This window comes from Balaenoptera borealis, assembly GCF_965194805.1.
Source record: "Balaenoptera borealis genome assembly, chromosome: 18".
NCBI classification, from domain to species: Eukaryota; Metazoa; Chordata; class Mammalia; order Artiodactyla; family Balaenopteridae; genus Balaenoptera; species Balaenoptera borealis.
This window is the reverse complement of record NC_138877.1, coordinates 47,808,497-47,824,039: the sequence shown is the minus strand read 5'-3', so window position 1 is coordinate 47,824,039 and position 15,543 is coordinate 47,808,497. Positions and strand designations below refer to the sequence as shown.

Genomic DNA, 15,543 nt, shown 5'->3' with positions numbered 1-15,543 from the left:
TATACAGTTTCTAGATATCAACCTTGACCTATCTCTATTTTCCTTATCCCTCTGGAATGGATTCTTGTACTTTGTTTTCTTTTTTTTTAATAAATTTATTTATTTTTGGCTGCGTTGGGTCTTCATTGCTGCATGCAGGCTTTCTCTAGTTGCAGCGAGCGGGGCTACTCTGTGTCGGTGCGCGGGCTTCTCATCGTGGTGGCTTCTCTTGCTGCGGAACACGGGCTCTAGGCGAGCGGGCTCAGTAGTTGTGGCTCCCAGGCTCTACAGCACAGGCTCAGTGGTTGTGGCATACGGGCTTAGTCGCTCCGCAGCACGTGGTATCTTCCCGGACCAGGACTGGAACCCGTGTCCCCTGCATTTGGAGGCGGATTCTTAACCACTGAGCCACCAGGGAAGCCCCGTACTTTGTTTCCTATCTTTCATCATTCTATTAACATGCCTATGGCTGGAGCCACAGGAAGGAGGTGCAGTCTGGAATACGTTTCCACGTGCAGAAGCACTTGCTCTAGAATATATTTATGGTAAGTCCGCCACTCAGCTCTCTCTGAGAAAGAGCTGTTAGTACAAGAACTGCCACGATGACATCATGTCTTATAGCATCCTTCCACTCTTAACAGTTAAACTCACTTCTTTCACTCCCTGCCCCACCTAGAGGAAAACTTTACAGTTTCCAGTAGAGGCAAGTTTTTCGTTTAAATGCTGTGCATCTGTTGATGTTCTACGGTTTTTCAAACTTGTCTTTTCATGTTGTTTTTATCCAGAGGTAGAGGAATGTAAAGGGCTGTTTACCCGGCGCCCAGGATCAGGCCAGGGGGTGGGGTCCGGGGCTGCTTTCCCCGGCAGAGACCCCACCCCATGGAGGGCCCCTCAGCCCCCAGTTTCCATCTTCCTTTGGGCTTCCTAATTCCCTTGCCGCACCCACGTCTTCGGATGTGGGCTTCCATCGCCTTCCCGCTCGCGCTGCTTTCCTAGTCTAAGGATACTTCGCTTAAGGAGTGGGGCACAATTTTCGGCCTTCACTTATTTGTTCTTCGACACCCTAACACCAGGACAGACCCCCTCCTCTTAATCCTGATTTCTCAGGCGCAGGCCCACTGATTCATCCCGTCAGGACTAGAAGTGGGCTGTGCTCCGGTCTGGACCACCTTGCCCATCTTCCTCACCTACAGAACGTGGCAGGAGGTAGACAGCACGCCAGGCAGTGCGCTGCCTTTGTTTTCATTCATAACGCACACCGGGCCTCTAGAAGTGTTTGGAAAATGCCACAGAAAATGTAGAACATGGCTTTTCCTGGCTAGAACTCGTCCCTTCACTCTCATTTCCCGTTTCTCGGCCTCTGCCTCCTTTTTCTTCCCACCCTACTTCGTGCCACACTTGCGAATCTCTCTTCCCTTAATGTAAACTTCCTTTTCGCGGCCTTCCCACGGCCGGGGCGGTTTCCCACGCGGGGCGGGCTCAGGGGCGCCGCGCCGGGGTGTCCGGCGGCCTGGGCGCCCCAGCGCGCTCACGCAGCTTTGCAAGAAAGTGGCGCACGCGATCGCCACCTCGGCCCGCCGCGCCCGGCCCGCCCGCTCCCAGCCCTGCGCGCCGGCTTCCGCCCCCGCCGACCCTCCAGCGCCGCGCTGACCCCGCGCCCTCGGGGCCACCGCGGGAACGCCGGGCCGCACGGGCTGCCTCTTCCCCCTCCCGCCCCAGAATCGCGCCGATCCGCTCCCCCGGGCGCGGAGGCGGGGAGGGAGGGGCCCCCGGGAAGGGCGTGAAGGACGCGGCTCCTGGCCGCCCGCATCTCGGGGCGCAGAGCGGGGCGGGGCGGGGCGGGGTGGGGCGGGGGGTGGTGCCTGACTTCCCTCTCCAGCCTCTCCTCGCTCCGGGTCTGCAGCTCCTGCTTCCTGCCCCTCCCGCCCGCAAGTCCGCCCGCCTGCCTAAATTCCGAGCGAGGGCGGACGCCCCTTCTCCCCGGGCTCCCGAGCCGGCGGCGCGGCTCCGCCTCGCCCCCATTCATCCCGCCAAGGTGAACCGCTGGGAGGGAGGACGCCCCCGCCTAGCCCGCAACGTGCGTCGCTCCAGAACCCAAACAATGCTTCCCCCGCCTTCCGCGTGCGGCCCTCCGCCCAGCCCAGCCTCGCACGCAACCCCGCGCGCAGGGCACCGCCTGCCCGGGCCGGGACCCCATTGTTGCCCGGCGCGGGCGATGCCCGGCGTCCGGGGGCGGTCCCCGCGAGCGGTCCCGCAGCGTCCGCCGGCCGCCGGAGCCGGCTCCGCCCACACCTTTCCAAGTTAGCTGGTGGGTGAGCCGCGGGGACGGCTCGGGCCCCCGGCCCCCTCCCTGCACGCTTCCACCCGGGCGGGAGGGGAGGGTAGAGGAGCGGCGGGGGCTGTGGGCCGAGCGGGCTCCGCGCTTTATTTGTCTCCGAATTCCCCTCCTAAGGCTGCCTAGCGCGCTGACACAAAAGAGGGGACTTTCTCGCGTCTCCGCGCGAGTCCTCTCCAGACGAGTTGAAATCGGGGGTTCCTCCCGCCGCGAGGCCCCGCCGGCACCCCTCTCCCCGCGGCTCCCAAAGCGGCGTTGGCCATGTGTAGGTTATTTTGGGTGCCGCAGCAAGGTGGTGCAGGTGATCGGGAAGCTCCGCCGCGGCCGAGGCCGGGGGGCGGGGGCAGGGGTGGGGCGGGGTGGAGGTTCCGCGGACCCACCCCCCAGCCGGCGGCCCGGGCGCCGAGGCGAGGGCCGGGCAGTGGGTGTTGCCTTCTACCTCTGCGAGCGGGGAGGGGTTAGTTTCCCACAGGGGATTTCAACCATCACACTCAGAGCCCGCCTCCTAATCCTCGGGCGGAGCGGCTCAGGGGCCCCATTTTATGGCAATAAAGCGACTTAGCGCCTGCTGAGCGAGCCCCTCCCCGCCGCCGCCCCCGCCCTCGGCCCCACCCCGGGGCTCGCCCGCAGCGGCGGGGCTTTGTTTCGGGGGAGGAGGACCCGGAGCTCTTTTGTTTGGGGGTTTGGTGTTTTCACCTCCCCCCCACCCCGCTCCCCCAACCCTCCCCCCCTCCGCGCCTCTCCGGTTTCCTGAGCTGCGGACTGCAAGGGAGGAGAAGCGGCGTCTTGCAACCCCCTCGGCTGGGCCCCGGGGTAATTCGATGCGGGCCTGGCGAGGCTCCCCCCGCTAGACCCGGGCTCGCGTCTCGGCAGCCTCCACCCACCGGCCCACCCTACATTTAGCGCATCATGTGATCCGGGTAAGTCATTTGCAAGTACAACAGTTCCCTGGGTTGCCCCCCATTCATTTCCTGAGAACTGCAGAGAGCAGCTGAGAGGCTCTGCCCGTGCGTGTGCGTGTGCGAGTGTGCGTGTGAGTGTGCGCGGGTGACGCCGTGTGTGTGTGTGTGAGTGTGCGCGCGCGCGCGCGCGTGTGAGAGCGAGAGAGAAAGGGAGAGAGAGAGGGGGACTCTGTGTGAGGGAAAGAAAACAATTTCTCCTGCTCTGCAGCTTCTGTTCAGGTCTGTGCCGATTCCGTTTCTTATCAAAATAAACAACCCCCTCCTCTTTTTTTTTTTTGTGCCATCCCAGATCAGACCGTAGTCTCTTAACATGTTTTATTTTCCTTCTGTCATCTGCTCAAGTTAAATCATTTTGGTTGGTCTGTGTTCGTAAAGGGGGAAAGTGTTGGGAAGCGGGAGGGGGGCCGAGGGAGGGCGATGCTACTGCAGAGCAAGTAGCGTCGGTTGGATTCGTGGAGAAGAAAGAAGGAGGTTTCTCTCCCCCCCCCGCAATTTTTTTTAAAAAAGAACTTATCAAGTAGCGTGAATTAAGCAAATGTTTTTCTACCCCTAGTGGAATTGTTGGTTGCAGTGCTTGCCTGACAGTTGCCAAGGATGAGAAATAAAACACCAGGGCTGAATTGGGGGGGGGGGGCTTGTGGAAGTAGTGTGCCCCCAGGAATAGAGCGAGTTGGGTGAAGAGCTGCCGCACCGGGCCTTGTGGGCTTGGGTGTGCACTGGAGAGAGCGGAGGGGAAGGGGTTAAGGCGGAGATGACACTGCTGGCATGAATAGTGGTCCTGGTGCTACATTCATTATTGTCTCTGGTCGTAATGATGTGTAACTGTCACTTGCTACAGTGCCTGGTCCATGGAAGTAGCCAGGGACTGGCCCGTGGCTGTTATTTTCAATTACGGGGGGCCTGACCGGAGTTGACAAGGGGCAACTTTGCAGGGCCACCCGGGCCGGGAAGCCCGCGGGGCCGGCCTGGGAGCCACTTCTTGCCTTAAGAGGCTCGCTCCGAGGACTCGGACTTGACCTCCGCGACATTAGTTGGTGTTCGCGTTAGATGCTTCCCTACGGGGAGAATCAATCCTGCTTTTGTTGGGTGGAGAACTGCCTATTAGAACTTTGAAAACTTTTATCTTTGGGGAAAAGGGTGGGGTGCACTCAACAGTTCTGTTTCGAAGTGCATTTGAGGCAAATGCTTGGAAAAAGTACCAATTCCTTTGTTATATGCCCTGCAGCTTCCCAACCCCCTTCACCCTGCGCTTCGAGTTTTGCATACTTTAATAGTAACAGCCTTTATTCAGCTGATAAAAGCTGACTGTGTTGAGTTAAAGAGTATTAGTACAACGGAATGTGTAATCTGGATAAACAGTTTGTGTGGTTAGTATTGTCGGCTCTCTAATTTAACTGTACAGATGGTTTAAGTGTCGTGCTGTATGGATTGTTTTAAGCGATTCCACTGGCCAATAGAATCCTCAGCCGAGCACTCGGATATTTTATTTTAAATCAGCTCTAATATTCTCTCAGTTTCCCTGTAACACCAGGGAGAGGGGCAGCTCTATTTACGTTTAGTGCGTGTGCATCTAGTGGTTTCGGTAGACATCTGCCAATCAACGCACGTCATTCTGCAAATCCACCTAGACGCCTTCATGCCCTTTTCTTACTGGAGGATAGAGTTGTTTAGATAAGTTAACGCTTTGAAATAAATTTGGAGGCTTTTAACGGGCAGCAGATTGTGATGGGGAATAGGAGTGGTCACTTTGAAGGGTGGGTGTATTCCATCTTCTAAGAAATGCTCTATGGAATTGGCATTCAGTAAAAACAATGACCCCTCACCTTAAAAAAAAAAAAAAAAAAGCCTGATTGTGCTATTTGCAGACCTCATTCAGATGTTGTTTACATTTTTAAAAACCACATAGAAATTGGTTGTGATAAAGGGGTATACTTTTAGGCTAGAAAATGTTTAACTTTAGAAGCTTAGAAATAGGTTGTTGAAGGACAAACATTCGGTTGCATAAGTTACATCTTTATGGCTGCAGCCTGGTCAGTTAGAGTAGGTTAAGCTCCTCCGAGTTGGGGAGAGAGGGTTTTGAACATACAAGAATTGACAGAAATTTGTAATGTAGTCAGGGAAGAGGTTTGTTATTTTTACCTTCTAATTCATAACTATTGTGAAATATACTTACGCTGGTAAAAGTTGGGATGCTTTCACATGAAATTTTAATCATTTATGCACTAAAACTACTATAGCTGTGTGAGGTAAAGAAACATCCTTGAGGGGTTTCTGTTTATTTTTGAAGTGCTTCAGTTATTTATCTATTACTTAATGCATATTTAAAAGAAACTTCTGTCAGCTAAACTTTATTTTGGAATGCGTTGAATTACTATTTACTGAATGAAAATTGTTGCGCTAATGGGCCCTTAATATTTTTTTTTTCCCTCCAGAAAATTCCTTTTCCACAACTGAATGTCATTTGGGAGAAAATTGGTCCTGGTATAGCATTTGAGACCTTGACCTTAGCAACTCTTGGCTGGCGCTTGTTTACTACAGCTGCAGCCTATGTGTGTACAGAAGGGGAGGGACTGCGAAGAGTGGTGCGCTCTCTCTCCCCAGACCAAGGGAAAAACAAATCAGGATGCTTGACGGTCATTCCGAAGAAGCACCCATCAGGCATGTAATAGCATTGGTGTTCTGGTCGTTTTAAAAAAAATCTATGTCCCTCCGGGATTACTTTCCGGCCTCCTGGGAAAGGTAAACATGCACTTCAACAGACTCAGAATGAGTTTTAGATGTCATATCATGAAGCAGGCTGCTATCAACGTAATGAAATAATTTGCTCTTAAATATAGGTGTGTTTTCTATCCCCACAAAGATGACATAAGTGCTTAGGCCTCTAGGCCCATATGAGGGCATTTTGAACTCAAGCCAGTGTTGGTTAATCTAGAGTATTGAGTAACTTGACCAGCGAGGTGATGTTGTTAACTAGTCGAACATATAAACGTCTTGGGTATTTTCATCATGGTACAAAATGGAAAGTGTGGAATTTCATATTTCTGCGAATTACTATGAGACTAATCACATTGAATTGGGGGCGTCAAATGGTTTGTTTTCTTTATATTGTGAGAGTAACAATCCTCTTAGGGTCAACTTCATAAATCTAGCTGTAGGTGATCTGTGTACTAATACAAAGTTTGTATTCTGCAAAACTAGAAGTGGCACAAAGTTATTTGAAAAGTTATTCTTTTTTTGGATAAATAAGTTTCCTCGCTTGTGCTTCCATGTTGATTAATGAACAAGAGCTCAAAATCTCCAAAGAGTTTTATTAAGAATCAACGCCATGGTTATCTTTTTCTTTTAGAAAACAACTTTCATTTTTGTAAATAACTCCTAAAATAGATGGCAGTGGCTCACCTTTGTCATTTACATTTTGAAAATACCGTGTGGTACTGGAGTGGAAATATCTGTATTTTTGCCCAGTGTTCGTTTATTTTCCATTTTAAAATTCACGTTTATTTATTTTTTCAGCCTACACATTATGCACGCCTTTCAGTCTTAAGTATGGACAAAATGTAAGGGTGAAAATATTCAGATTAAATCCCTGGCAACACCCTATAACCACAGCCTTAAGTTATCCACCGCCACCAGGGCTCCCCAAATCAAAAGGCAAGTAAACAGATGGACCTCCCCTGTGCCCAGAAGGGCAACAGCCTTAGGCTCTGTGAGACCTGCTTGGTTTCTAGATCCCAACCCCTTCCAGAGAACTGTCTGACTTCAGCTGGCCAGAATCCATTGTCAGGCCCTAGAGCAGCGAAACCCCATCTGATGTCAGCTTTTGAGTTCTTGCGGTAGGGAACACATGCTGTGGATTAAATGGTTACTTTCTCTATATATTCTCAGTAATTATGTTACAAAAGGATTTTTCGCTTTGGGGTGTTTATTGTCATCAAAGTGGCTACTTGAGTAGTTCTGTTGCTCCATGAAAATTTGTTTTGGTCTGGCAGTAGATTATAGGATATTCAGTCAAAGAATTCTGCTCTGGGACGGGCTTTCCTCCTGTCTTTTTTTCCAACTCAAAGTCATACTTTTAATTTTGTGGCTAATTGAATGGTATATATTTTTGAATTTTTACTAAAAGCATAGTAATTGGACTGGTCCAAACAGTGTTGCTTTTTAGGTACGGATGCAGTAGCAGAAAGCCCTTGCTGCTGTATTCCGGCGTGGAAGACGAGTGGAAAAACTACAGAGCTTTGGGGTAGTTTTCCCACCCCCATCAGAGGCCGTAGAAGCTGCCACTATCACAAATTGTTGGCCTCCACAGCCAGGAATTGTGTTTCACGTGCTACATTCACCGTGCTTAACAGTATATATGGCTTTTCACAATAATTACTGGCATGATGTGTATGTATATACCATATATAAAAATATAGCCACTATTTTAGGTATGTACATATATATGTGTACATACATAGTATTTATATTTATGAATGTGAGTTTTTATATTCTCTACCTGTATAGGTACATACCCCATACATAAACCGTGTACGTTATGACCACGAATTATGGTAAAAAGCCCCCTTCCCACTTGCATAAAAAAGGAGAAGAACAGGCAGAGTTTGTTTTTTCAAATTCTATGTTTAGTAATACCGTTTTCACTTTAGTTTAACAAGCAGACTTAAAACATGAAAACAACCCTGCCCCAAAGAAAACAAACCAACAGACTTAAATGACAACCAAGGTAAATGATTGTAAAAAATGAAATAAATAACTGTAAAGAAAACCTTCATTCATTTCATAATCGGGTGTCTGCTAAGATTATACATCCTGGAATCAGGACTGATTTAAGCAGAGATGTTGCAGTTTGAGCCTGGCTCTCTTGCTTACTAACTCTGGATGACCTTTGTTAAATTTCTTCACTCCTCTGAGTCTGTGAAATGGGAAAAATCATATGCAGTTTACAGGGCTGTGGTGAGGGTAAGATGAAATAATGTAGGTAAAAATCACTTTGTAAAACTGTAAAGTATTGGTGTGGCAACTGATTTGACAGGAAAACCACTACCTCCCCATCCCCCCACCCCCTGCCCTAAAAGGGATGAACTTTCCAGCCTCTCAAAGTGAGCATATAAATTACGCTTATGGAGAAGGAATTTCCGAGTGTGGGTAGAAAACTCCTGGCAGTCAAAGGTCATGAATTCCATTCCTGTCTCACCAGAGATTTGCTCTATGACCTTGAGATCAAGTCACTCTTAAAAAAAGTTTTTATGTAGCTGTTATAAAAGTTACTGACTGTTAACATTTATATAATGCAGGTGAAGTATCTGAGCTTTTCCAAAGAAAAATACATGAAAATACAGTTTCCATGATCATTTATAGAAAATAGAAAATAAAGATCAGCAAGGATTATTTAGAGATTATAAACCTCCAGGCTACTTCTTCAGTGAGTCAACTGAAACCTCTATCGACTGGTCATTGAAAATGCCCTTAATGTTTTTTTTTATGGAATCATTAAATTTGTGCTGTTGTACTATAATTTAGAACAGCCTATTGAACTTCAAATCCCTAGTTAAGCCAAGATTCTGTTGATTAAGTTATGTCTGATTTATGGTTTAGTCTCTTGGTTAGACTCAGATGTTGCTGCAGTATAACACGTGAACAATAAAGGAAGGTAGATGATGGGGATCTTAAATGGATATTTGAAAATTTATTGCACACATTTTTTTATATGCACACATTTCCCGCCGTGTACATTTTTTAAACACACACACATTTGTGAGAAAATTAAGAACAATAATAGTTTACATAATTTCTCCCCAGCTACATTTTCTCCAGTTAAGAAACAATTGTTTTTCACACGGCACACTGCTATGCTTGCAGTAGCAAAGAAACAGACTCAAGCTAGCTCATCAATATAACTCTTTCCGTGTCACACATACACCTTGCCTACCTCCTATTCATGTTACAACTGTCACTGTAAACATCACCTTCTGTGGGACTCTTATTTACCATCCCTTGCTTGAAGAATACACCAGGTTCCAGCCTGTAATCTATGGCCCCATAGCACACGATGTTCCTTCTGGTGTAATTGCTTGTTGATTTGTCTTGTCCCTTCCCAATAATAAGCCCCTTGAGAGCAGGAAATGAATCTTCTTCATAGTTACTTTCATGGCTTCTAACATAGTGGTTGATCATATAGTGCTAAAATACTTACTGAAGGAACAAATTGAGGAGTACAGTCCATATGACTATCCTTTCAGTGGCTAAGTGCCAAATATCATGGTCATTTCCCCTTGCCTTTTCATCTCTAGTCAATATATTCATGTCTATTAACCATTCCACAATTCACTACATTTTCCTGAAAATTTTTTTCTCCTTGCCACATGAAACCTTGCAGTGGAGTTAAATACTACTGGATTTGAAACCTTAAGCTACCCAGTTTTTAGCCGTCTAACTGGGCAAGTTGCTTCTGCAAGTCTTAGTTTACTCATTGGTAAATAAAAACAAAAACAAGAACAAATAATGTCAACATTGCAGAACGTTTTTGAGGATCAGAATTGTGGTAATGCCTGCAAAGCATCCGGTATATAGAACCTTGTACATACTTAGTTCTCAGTAAATATTAGTCTGCTCAAAAGGTACAAACTTCCAGTTATAAGATAAATAAGTACTAGGGATGTAACATACAACACGATAAATATAATTAATACTGCTGTATGTTATATAGGAGAGTTAAGAGAGTAAATCCTAAGAGTTCTCATCACAAGGAAAAAATTTCTTTTTCTTATGTTTTTGTATCCATATGAGATGTTGGATGTTTACTAAATTTACTGTGGTAGTCATTTCATGGTGTATGTTATACTTTAAACTTACACAGTGCTGTATATCAGTTATATCTCAATAAAACTGGAAGAAAAAAACTTTCATCTCTTCCAGTATATTGATGCCTCTCTTAAAAGCAGCCACTGAGAATGAATAGCAGCAACAAAACAATTACTATTTATTGTGCAGCTACTATAATACAGAAATTAGGCACTGTGCTTTTCATTTCTTAGCTTATTTATTTACTGTAAAGATTTTTTTGGGATGTGGACCATTTTTTTAAGTCTTTATTGAATTTGTTACAATATTGCTTCTGGTTTATGTTTTTGGTGTTTTGGCTGAGAGGCATGTGGGATCTTAGCTCCCCGACCAGGGATCGAACCCACACCCCCTGCGTTGGAAGGCGAAGTCTTAACCACTGGACTGCCAGGGAAGTCCCTTAGGTTATTTAATATGTACTATTTAGTAAACAGGCATGTCTAGTTGACTTTCAAATAATTGACACTTTGAATACTCTATGTGGAGACCGCCGAAATACCTTTTGTACACTGGATTTTGACTTATGGACGTCATCAGTTCATGAATGAATGCATTTTTTTAAGCTCTTGTAAGATGGGGCCACGTAACAGTCTTTCCCCTCCCCCCAACCCTGATTCTGCCATTTTTGATAATAATTTTGAAAATTATTTGTGAATTTTACTGTTTTTTTGCCTTTCATTAACAAACTGAGTAGAAAAAGGGGAGAATGAAAATCTTGATTCTGGTTTTGAGAAACAGGGCTTATTATCCAGTTGAGACAAAGAAATCATTAGGTGTGCTGAAAACTGGTGAATCTTTATTGAAAGTGCTTAGTGGAGGTAAGCTAATGAATTGTAAAAAATAATAAGATGACAGAACATACAAAATGCTATATACATCTGTTTTTTTTTTTTTTTTTTTAATGAAAGCTTCTTTATTTATTTATTTTATTTATTTTTGGCTGCGTTGGGTCTTCGCTTCTGTGCGAGGGCTTTCTCTAGTTGTGGCAAGCGGGGGCCCCTCTTCATCGCGGTGCGCGGGCCTCTCACTATCATGGCCTCTCTTGTTGCGGAGCACAGGCTCCAGATGCGCAGGCTCAGCAGTTGTGGCTCACGGGCCCAGTCGCTCCGCGGCATGTGGGATCTTCCCAGACCAAGGCTCGAACCCGTGTCCCCTGCATTGGCAGGCAGATTCTCAACCACTGCGCCACCAGGGAAGCCCCTATACATCTGTTTTTAATGACACTAATAGATTGTGTATAATTACAGATTTTGTAATATTCCTTTGTCTCTGGGAATGGGTATCCTTTAAAATGTAAGTCTAGTCCCTTGACTTACACATATTTGAGTTTTGTACAAGTTTGTTGGAGTGCATTATATATTAGAAACATGAGATTCCTTCCTCCCTTCCTTTATTAAATATTCATTGAGTACATGTGTATATTATGGTTTCTATTTTATAGATGTGGAAACTGATTTTCACAGAGTAATGCCATCATTATCAATAACCAGTTAGCTTTAAAGCAAAGATTTGAAGACTGGAAAACCTTTGAACTGTCCTCTGTGTTACTCTTACCTCCCTTCAGCATTAAATATGCTATTCCAGTTAGTCTTATCGTAGATAATTAGAGCAAAAGAATGGGGGTATTGTACAAATAAATATTGTCTTTAGAGGCTGTTTTATTTGTAGATTATATTGATATACATTTACTAGAATACCTTTACTAGAATATTTACTTCAGTGTAGAAGCCAATTCTGTGTTTAAGAGACTTAATCCAAAAAATTATTTTAGGAGGCAGCTGCTACAGGATGTTCCATAATGTTAATAGTAGACCAATAAATTCTGGCCAGTATGCATTCTGTTTGATAAAGCGATTAAAGTCAGAGGCATAATAAAATTAATAAAAAATATTATCTATATAAAAAATGCCTTACTTTCTCATTGGACTTATGCTTATTTAGCTCCTACCATGTATCTGGAATTGTATATGAAAATGGGTAGGACATCACCAATGAGCTGAAAATCAAGTAGGAGAGGTAAGACTTCTGTAGAAAATTATAATTCAAAGTAATTTGTGATACATGCATCAAGTGCTATAAGATGCTTAAACAAAAGGCAGGGGAGAAAAATTGCTCCTAGCTGGGATATCAAAGGTTTCAAGGTTTCAGTGGATAGGTGGCACAAATCCTTCATGGAAAAAGTTTTACGTTTTATAGAAAAGAAACAGCAAACCTGTAAGTGGAAGAGAGCAAATTAAAAACAGCTATTTTGGCATCTGTGGTGATTTCACACCTCTTTTTCTGTTATCTTTTAGAGCTGATGGCTTTATGGTGTTTTGGCAAACTTCTATCATTTGCTGTATCACCAGAAAATTTTCTTTTCCAAAAATAGATCCCAGGATATGCTTGGCTAGTAGGGCACACAGTGTTACAGTGAATTTAGAGAAGGTTTATTTGGATAAACAAAAATAATGATGGTTGATTAATAAAAATTTAAAAGTACACTTTATATGAAGTTATCTAATAAAATTTTTGCATATTGCTGAAGAGGTTTGATATATGTTTTATTTATAAATGTTGGGAATTTTAGCCTTGACCAAAAGCCTTTACATATAGGAATAAAATCTTTTTTTTTCTATGTAAGAACAATGGAAGGGAAAACTTGAAAACTGATCAGTTTTACAGAAGGTCAGAGTCAGTTGAAGGGATATTTAGAAAGGAACTTTACAGTAGAGTGGTTGAATATTTAAAGAGTGATATCCTCTGGAATGTGCATTAGCTGTTCTGCTGTAGGTATAAATACAGGACACTTAAGCAAACACACGAAATACTTCATTTTGAGAGATTGTATAATAAGAAACAAATGAACTCTTAATGAGTCTATAAAGAGCATTGATGGTATTTTTATTGTCCACTGAACTTTCTGTTGAGTATATTGGGACTATACCAAGGCTCCAGACTGAAGCAGTTGTGTTTTATGTATAAGTAGCTTTGTAATTAAGACAGTTTAGAATACTTGAGAAGTAGGGGCCAGCAAAAAAAGAATTTCTTAGTGCTTGGTGGTTTACAGAGTGGTTTTAGTTTCATCCTGACAATCCTATAAGGTAGATTGGACACAGTGAAGGTAAAATAACTAGAAGGTAGCCAAGTCAAAACTAGAACCTTGATTTCCAACCCCAGTAAAATAATTTGTTCCCATTTCATTCCACTGCTGTCTTCCTAACTTTCATTTAGTCTTAATAAGCCAACATTTTGAAAGTCCACATTGCACAAAAGAGGTGCTGCTCAGTGAATATTATTGGATGAATTCTTATCTCCTTCCAAAACGTACTTTAAAGGGGTATATAAAACCCCAAATATAACAGCTTGGAGAGATCAACCCAATTAATCCTAGAAGAGACTGTGCAATTGGAATGCATCCATACTTTGAAGAAAATTAGGGAGATACTTCATCACTTGGCACATAGCAGGGCTTATATTAGGTGCTGAGAATACTAAGATAAATAGAACATGGGCTTTGTCCCAACATATAGGCAGATTGGGGAAAAAGCAGCACAGTTAAGCCCAAAGGAAGGGCCATGCTAGTGTATTCTGCTTCAGTTTATTTTCTTCATATAGATCTTTTATGTGTCTAAAAATAATACACTAGATATTCTTAGATTTATGTTATAGTCTCTTTTAAGTACTTTCAGTCTTACTGGAAAACCTTTTTCCATTTAAACGTGGTTTTCTAAGTGTTTTCTCTTTCAAAAATGTATATTGCACATTTACTGTACATAAAATGTGTATATACATTTTAAAGGTATTATTTAATGTTTACAACCAACTCAAAGCTAGATATTTATAATATTTACATGTGAATTTATTCTTAACCTTTATGACTTAGTTTTTCAAAGGATTACCACTTAAGATCTATAGGAAATAAGCTGTGTTTTGCAGAAACTCACTTGTTGGGCAGGGTTTACAAATCTCTCTCTCTGATAAAAGTAGGTACACCTGTGTGGAGACTTTAAACTTGATTTTATAGTGAACTCCTTTCTCTTTTTTTTTTTAACGGCTTCCCTTCTTCCTCTAGCCAACAATAGCATTATATTCCCTCATAACCCTCATCATAACTATCAGTATTATGTGTCTTAATATTTTTTCTCCATATCCATAAGTGTTATAGATGCATCTGCACACACGGTTTTTTGATCACGTTTACAAAAATGAGATTTTTTTTTGGAGACTCTTTTTTTTTTTCATTTCGTCCTGCCTAAGGGAAATCCTTCCACTTAGCTGCAACAACTCTAATCCATTAAAAACAAAACTGTTGCATATATTGCAAGGTATGGTTTATAGTCTTAACTGTTAACTTACTGATGGGCAATACTTTGTTTCCAGGTTTTGCTACGAAAACCAATATTGTAATAAATATCTTTATATTACAGACTTGTGGGATCGATCACCACCAGGGTGGCGTTATTGATTCAGAATGTTGCCACCAGCAATGCAGGGCAATACCCTTTCCCTTAAACTCCATCAGCAATAGATGACACTTTTCTAGTATGATAGTTGTGTAGGGGTATCTCATTGTTAACTTCAGTTATTATTTCATGACTTCTAGTGACCTGGAGCGTCTTTTCCTGTGTTTGTAGGTAAATTGCTGTTCTTCTAAGTGTTGCCCTTTATTCTTTGTTCATTTTTCTATTTGGTTATTATCCTTTTGTGAGAGTTATTTATATATTACAGCTATTAACCATTTGCCTGATGCCTGCATTGCAGATAATTTTTTCAAAAACTAATCTTTGGTCTCTTGTCTGTTTAAGAAGTATCTTTTGATATGTTAACATTTAAATTTTAAAAAAATTTTATTTATTTATTTTTGGCTTTGTTGGGTCTTTGTTGTTGCGCGCGGGCTTTCTCTAGTTGCGGCGAGCGGAGGCTACTCTTCCTTGTGCTGTGCAGGCTTTTCATTGCGGTGGCTTCTCTTGTTGCGGAGCACGGGCTCTAGGTGCGTGGGCTTCAGTAGTTGTGGCACGTGGGCTCAGTAGTTGTGGCACACGGGCTTAGTTGCTCCGTGGCATGTGGGATCTTCCCGGACCAGGGCTCGAACCTGTGTCCCCTGCATTGGCAGGTGGGTTCTTAACCACTGCACTACCAGGGAAGTCCCTAAAATTTTAAATTTTAATATAATCAATTTTTTTCCTCTCTGTTTCTCTGGCTTACTGTTTTTGTTTTACGTTTTTAAAAGACTTTCTCCATTGATAAAATAGACATGTAATGTCCTATACTTAGATTTAATTTTTCTTTCCACTTTGATCTTATCTTTAGTCCATTTGGAATTTTTAGTTGTATATGTGGTATGAGAGGGGAGGGAGGGGGTCCACTTTTACTTACTTTCAGATGCATATCCAGTCCATTGTATCAGAACCATTTTTAAGGTAATGTATCCCTTTCCCAGTAAAT

The 15,543-nt window shown here is 43.6% G+C and overlaps 1 protein-coding gene across 4 annotated transcripts in view; it reads left to right on the top strand.

Annotated features, from left to right (window-relative positions):
• Positions 1 to 1,866: 1,866 nt before the first annotated feature.
• KLF12 (KLF transcription factor 12) overlaps positions 1,867 to 15,543 on the top strand; it is a 461,389-nt gene continuing 447,712 nt past the window's right edge. Inside the window, exon 1 of one of the 4 annotated variants that reach the window (XM_082365992.1) lies at positions 1,867 to 2,014. The gene's annotated coding sequence lies outside the window, so the exon portion shown is untranslated. The other 3 variants (XM_082365991.1, XM_082365989.1, XM_082365990.1) reach the window with 3 other exon arrangements.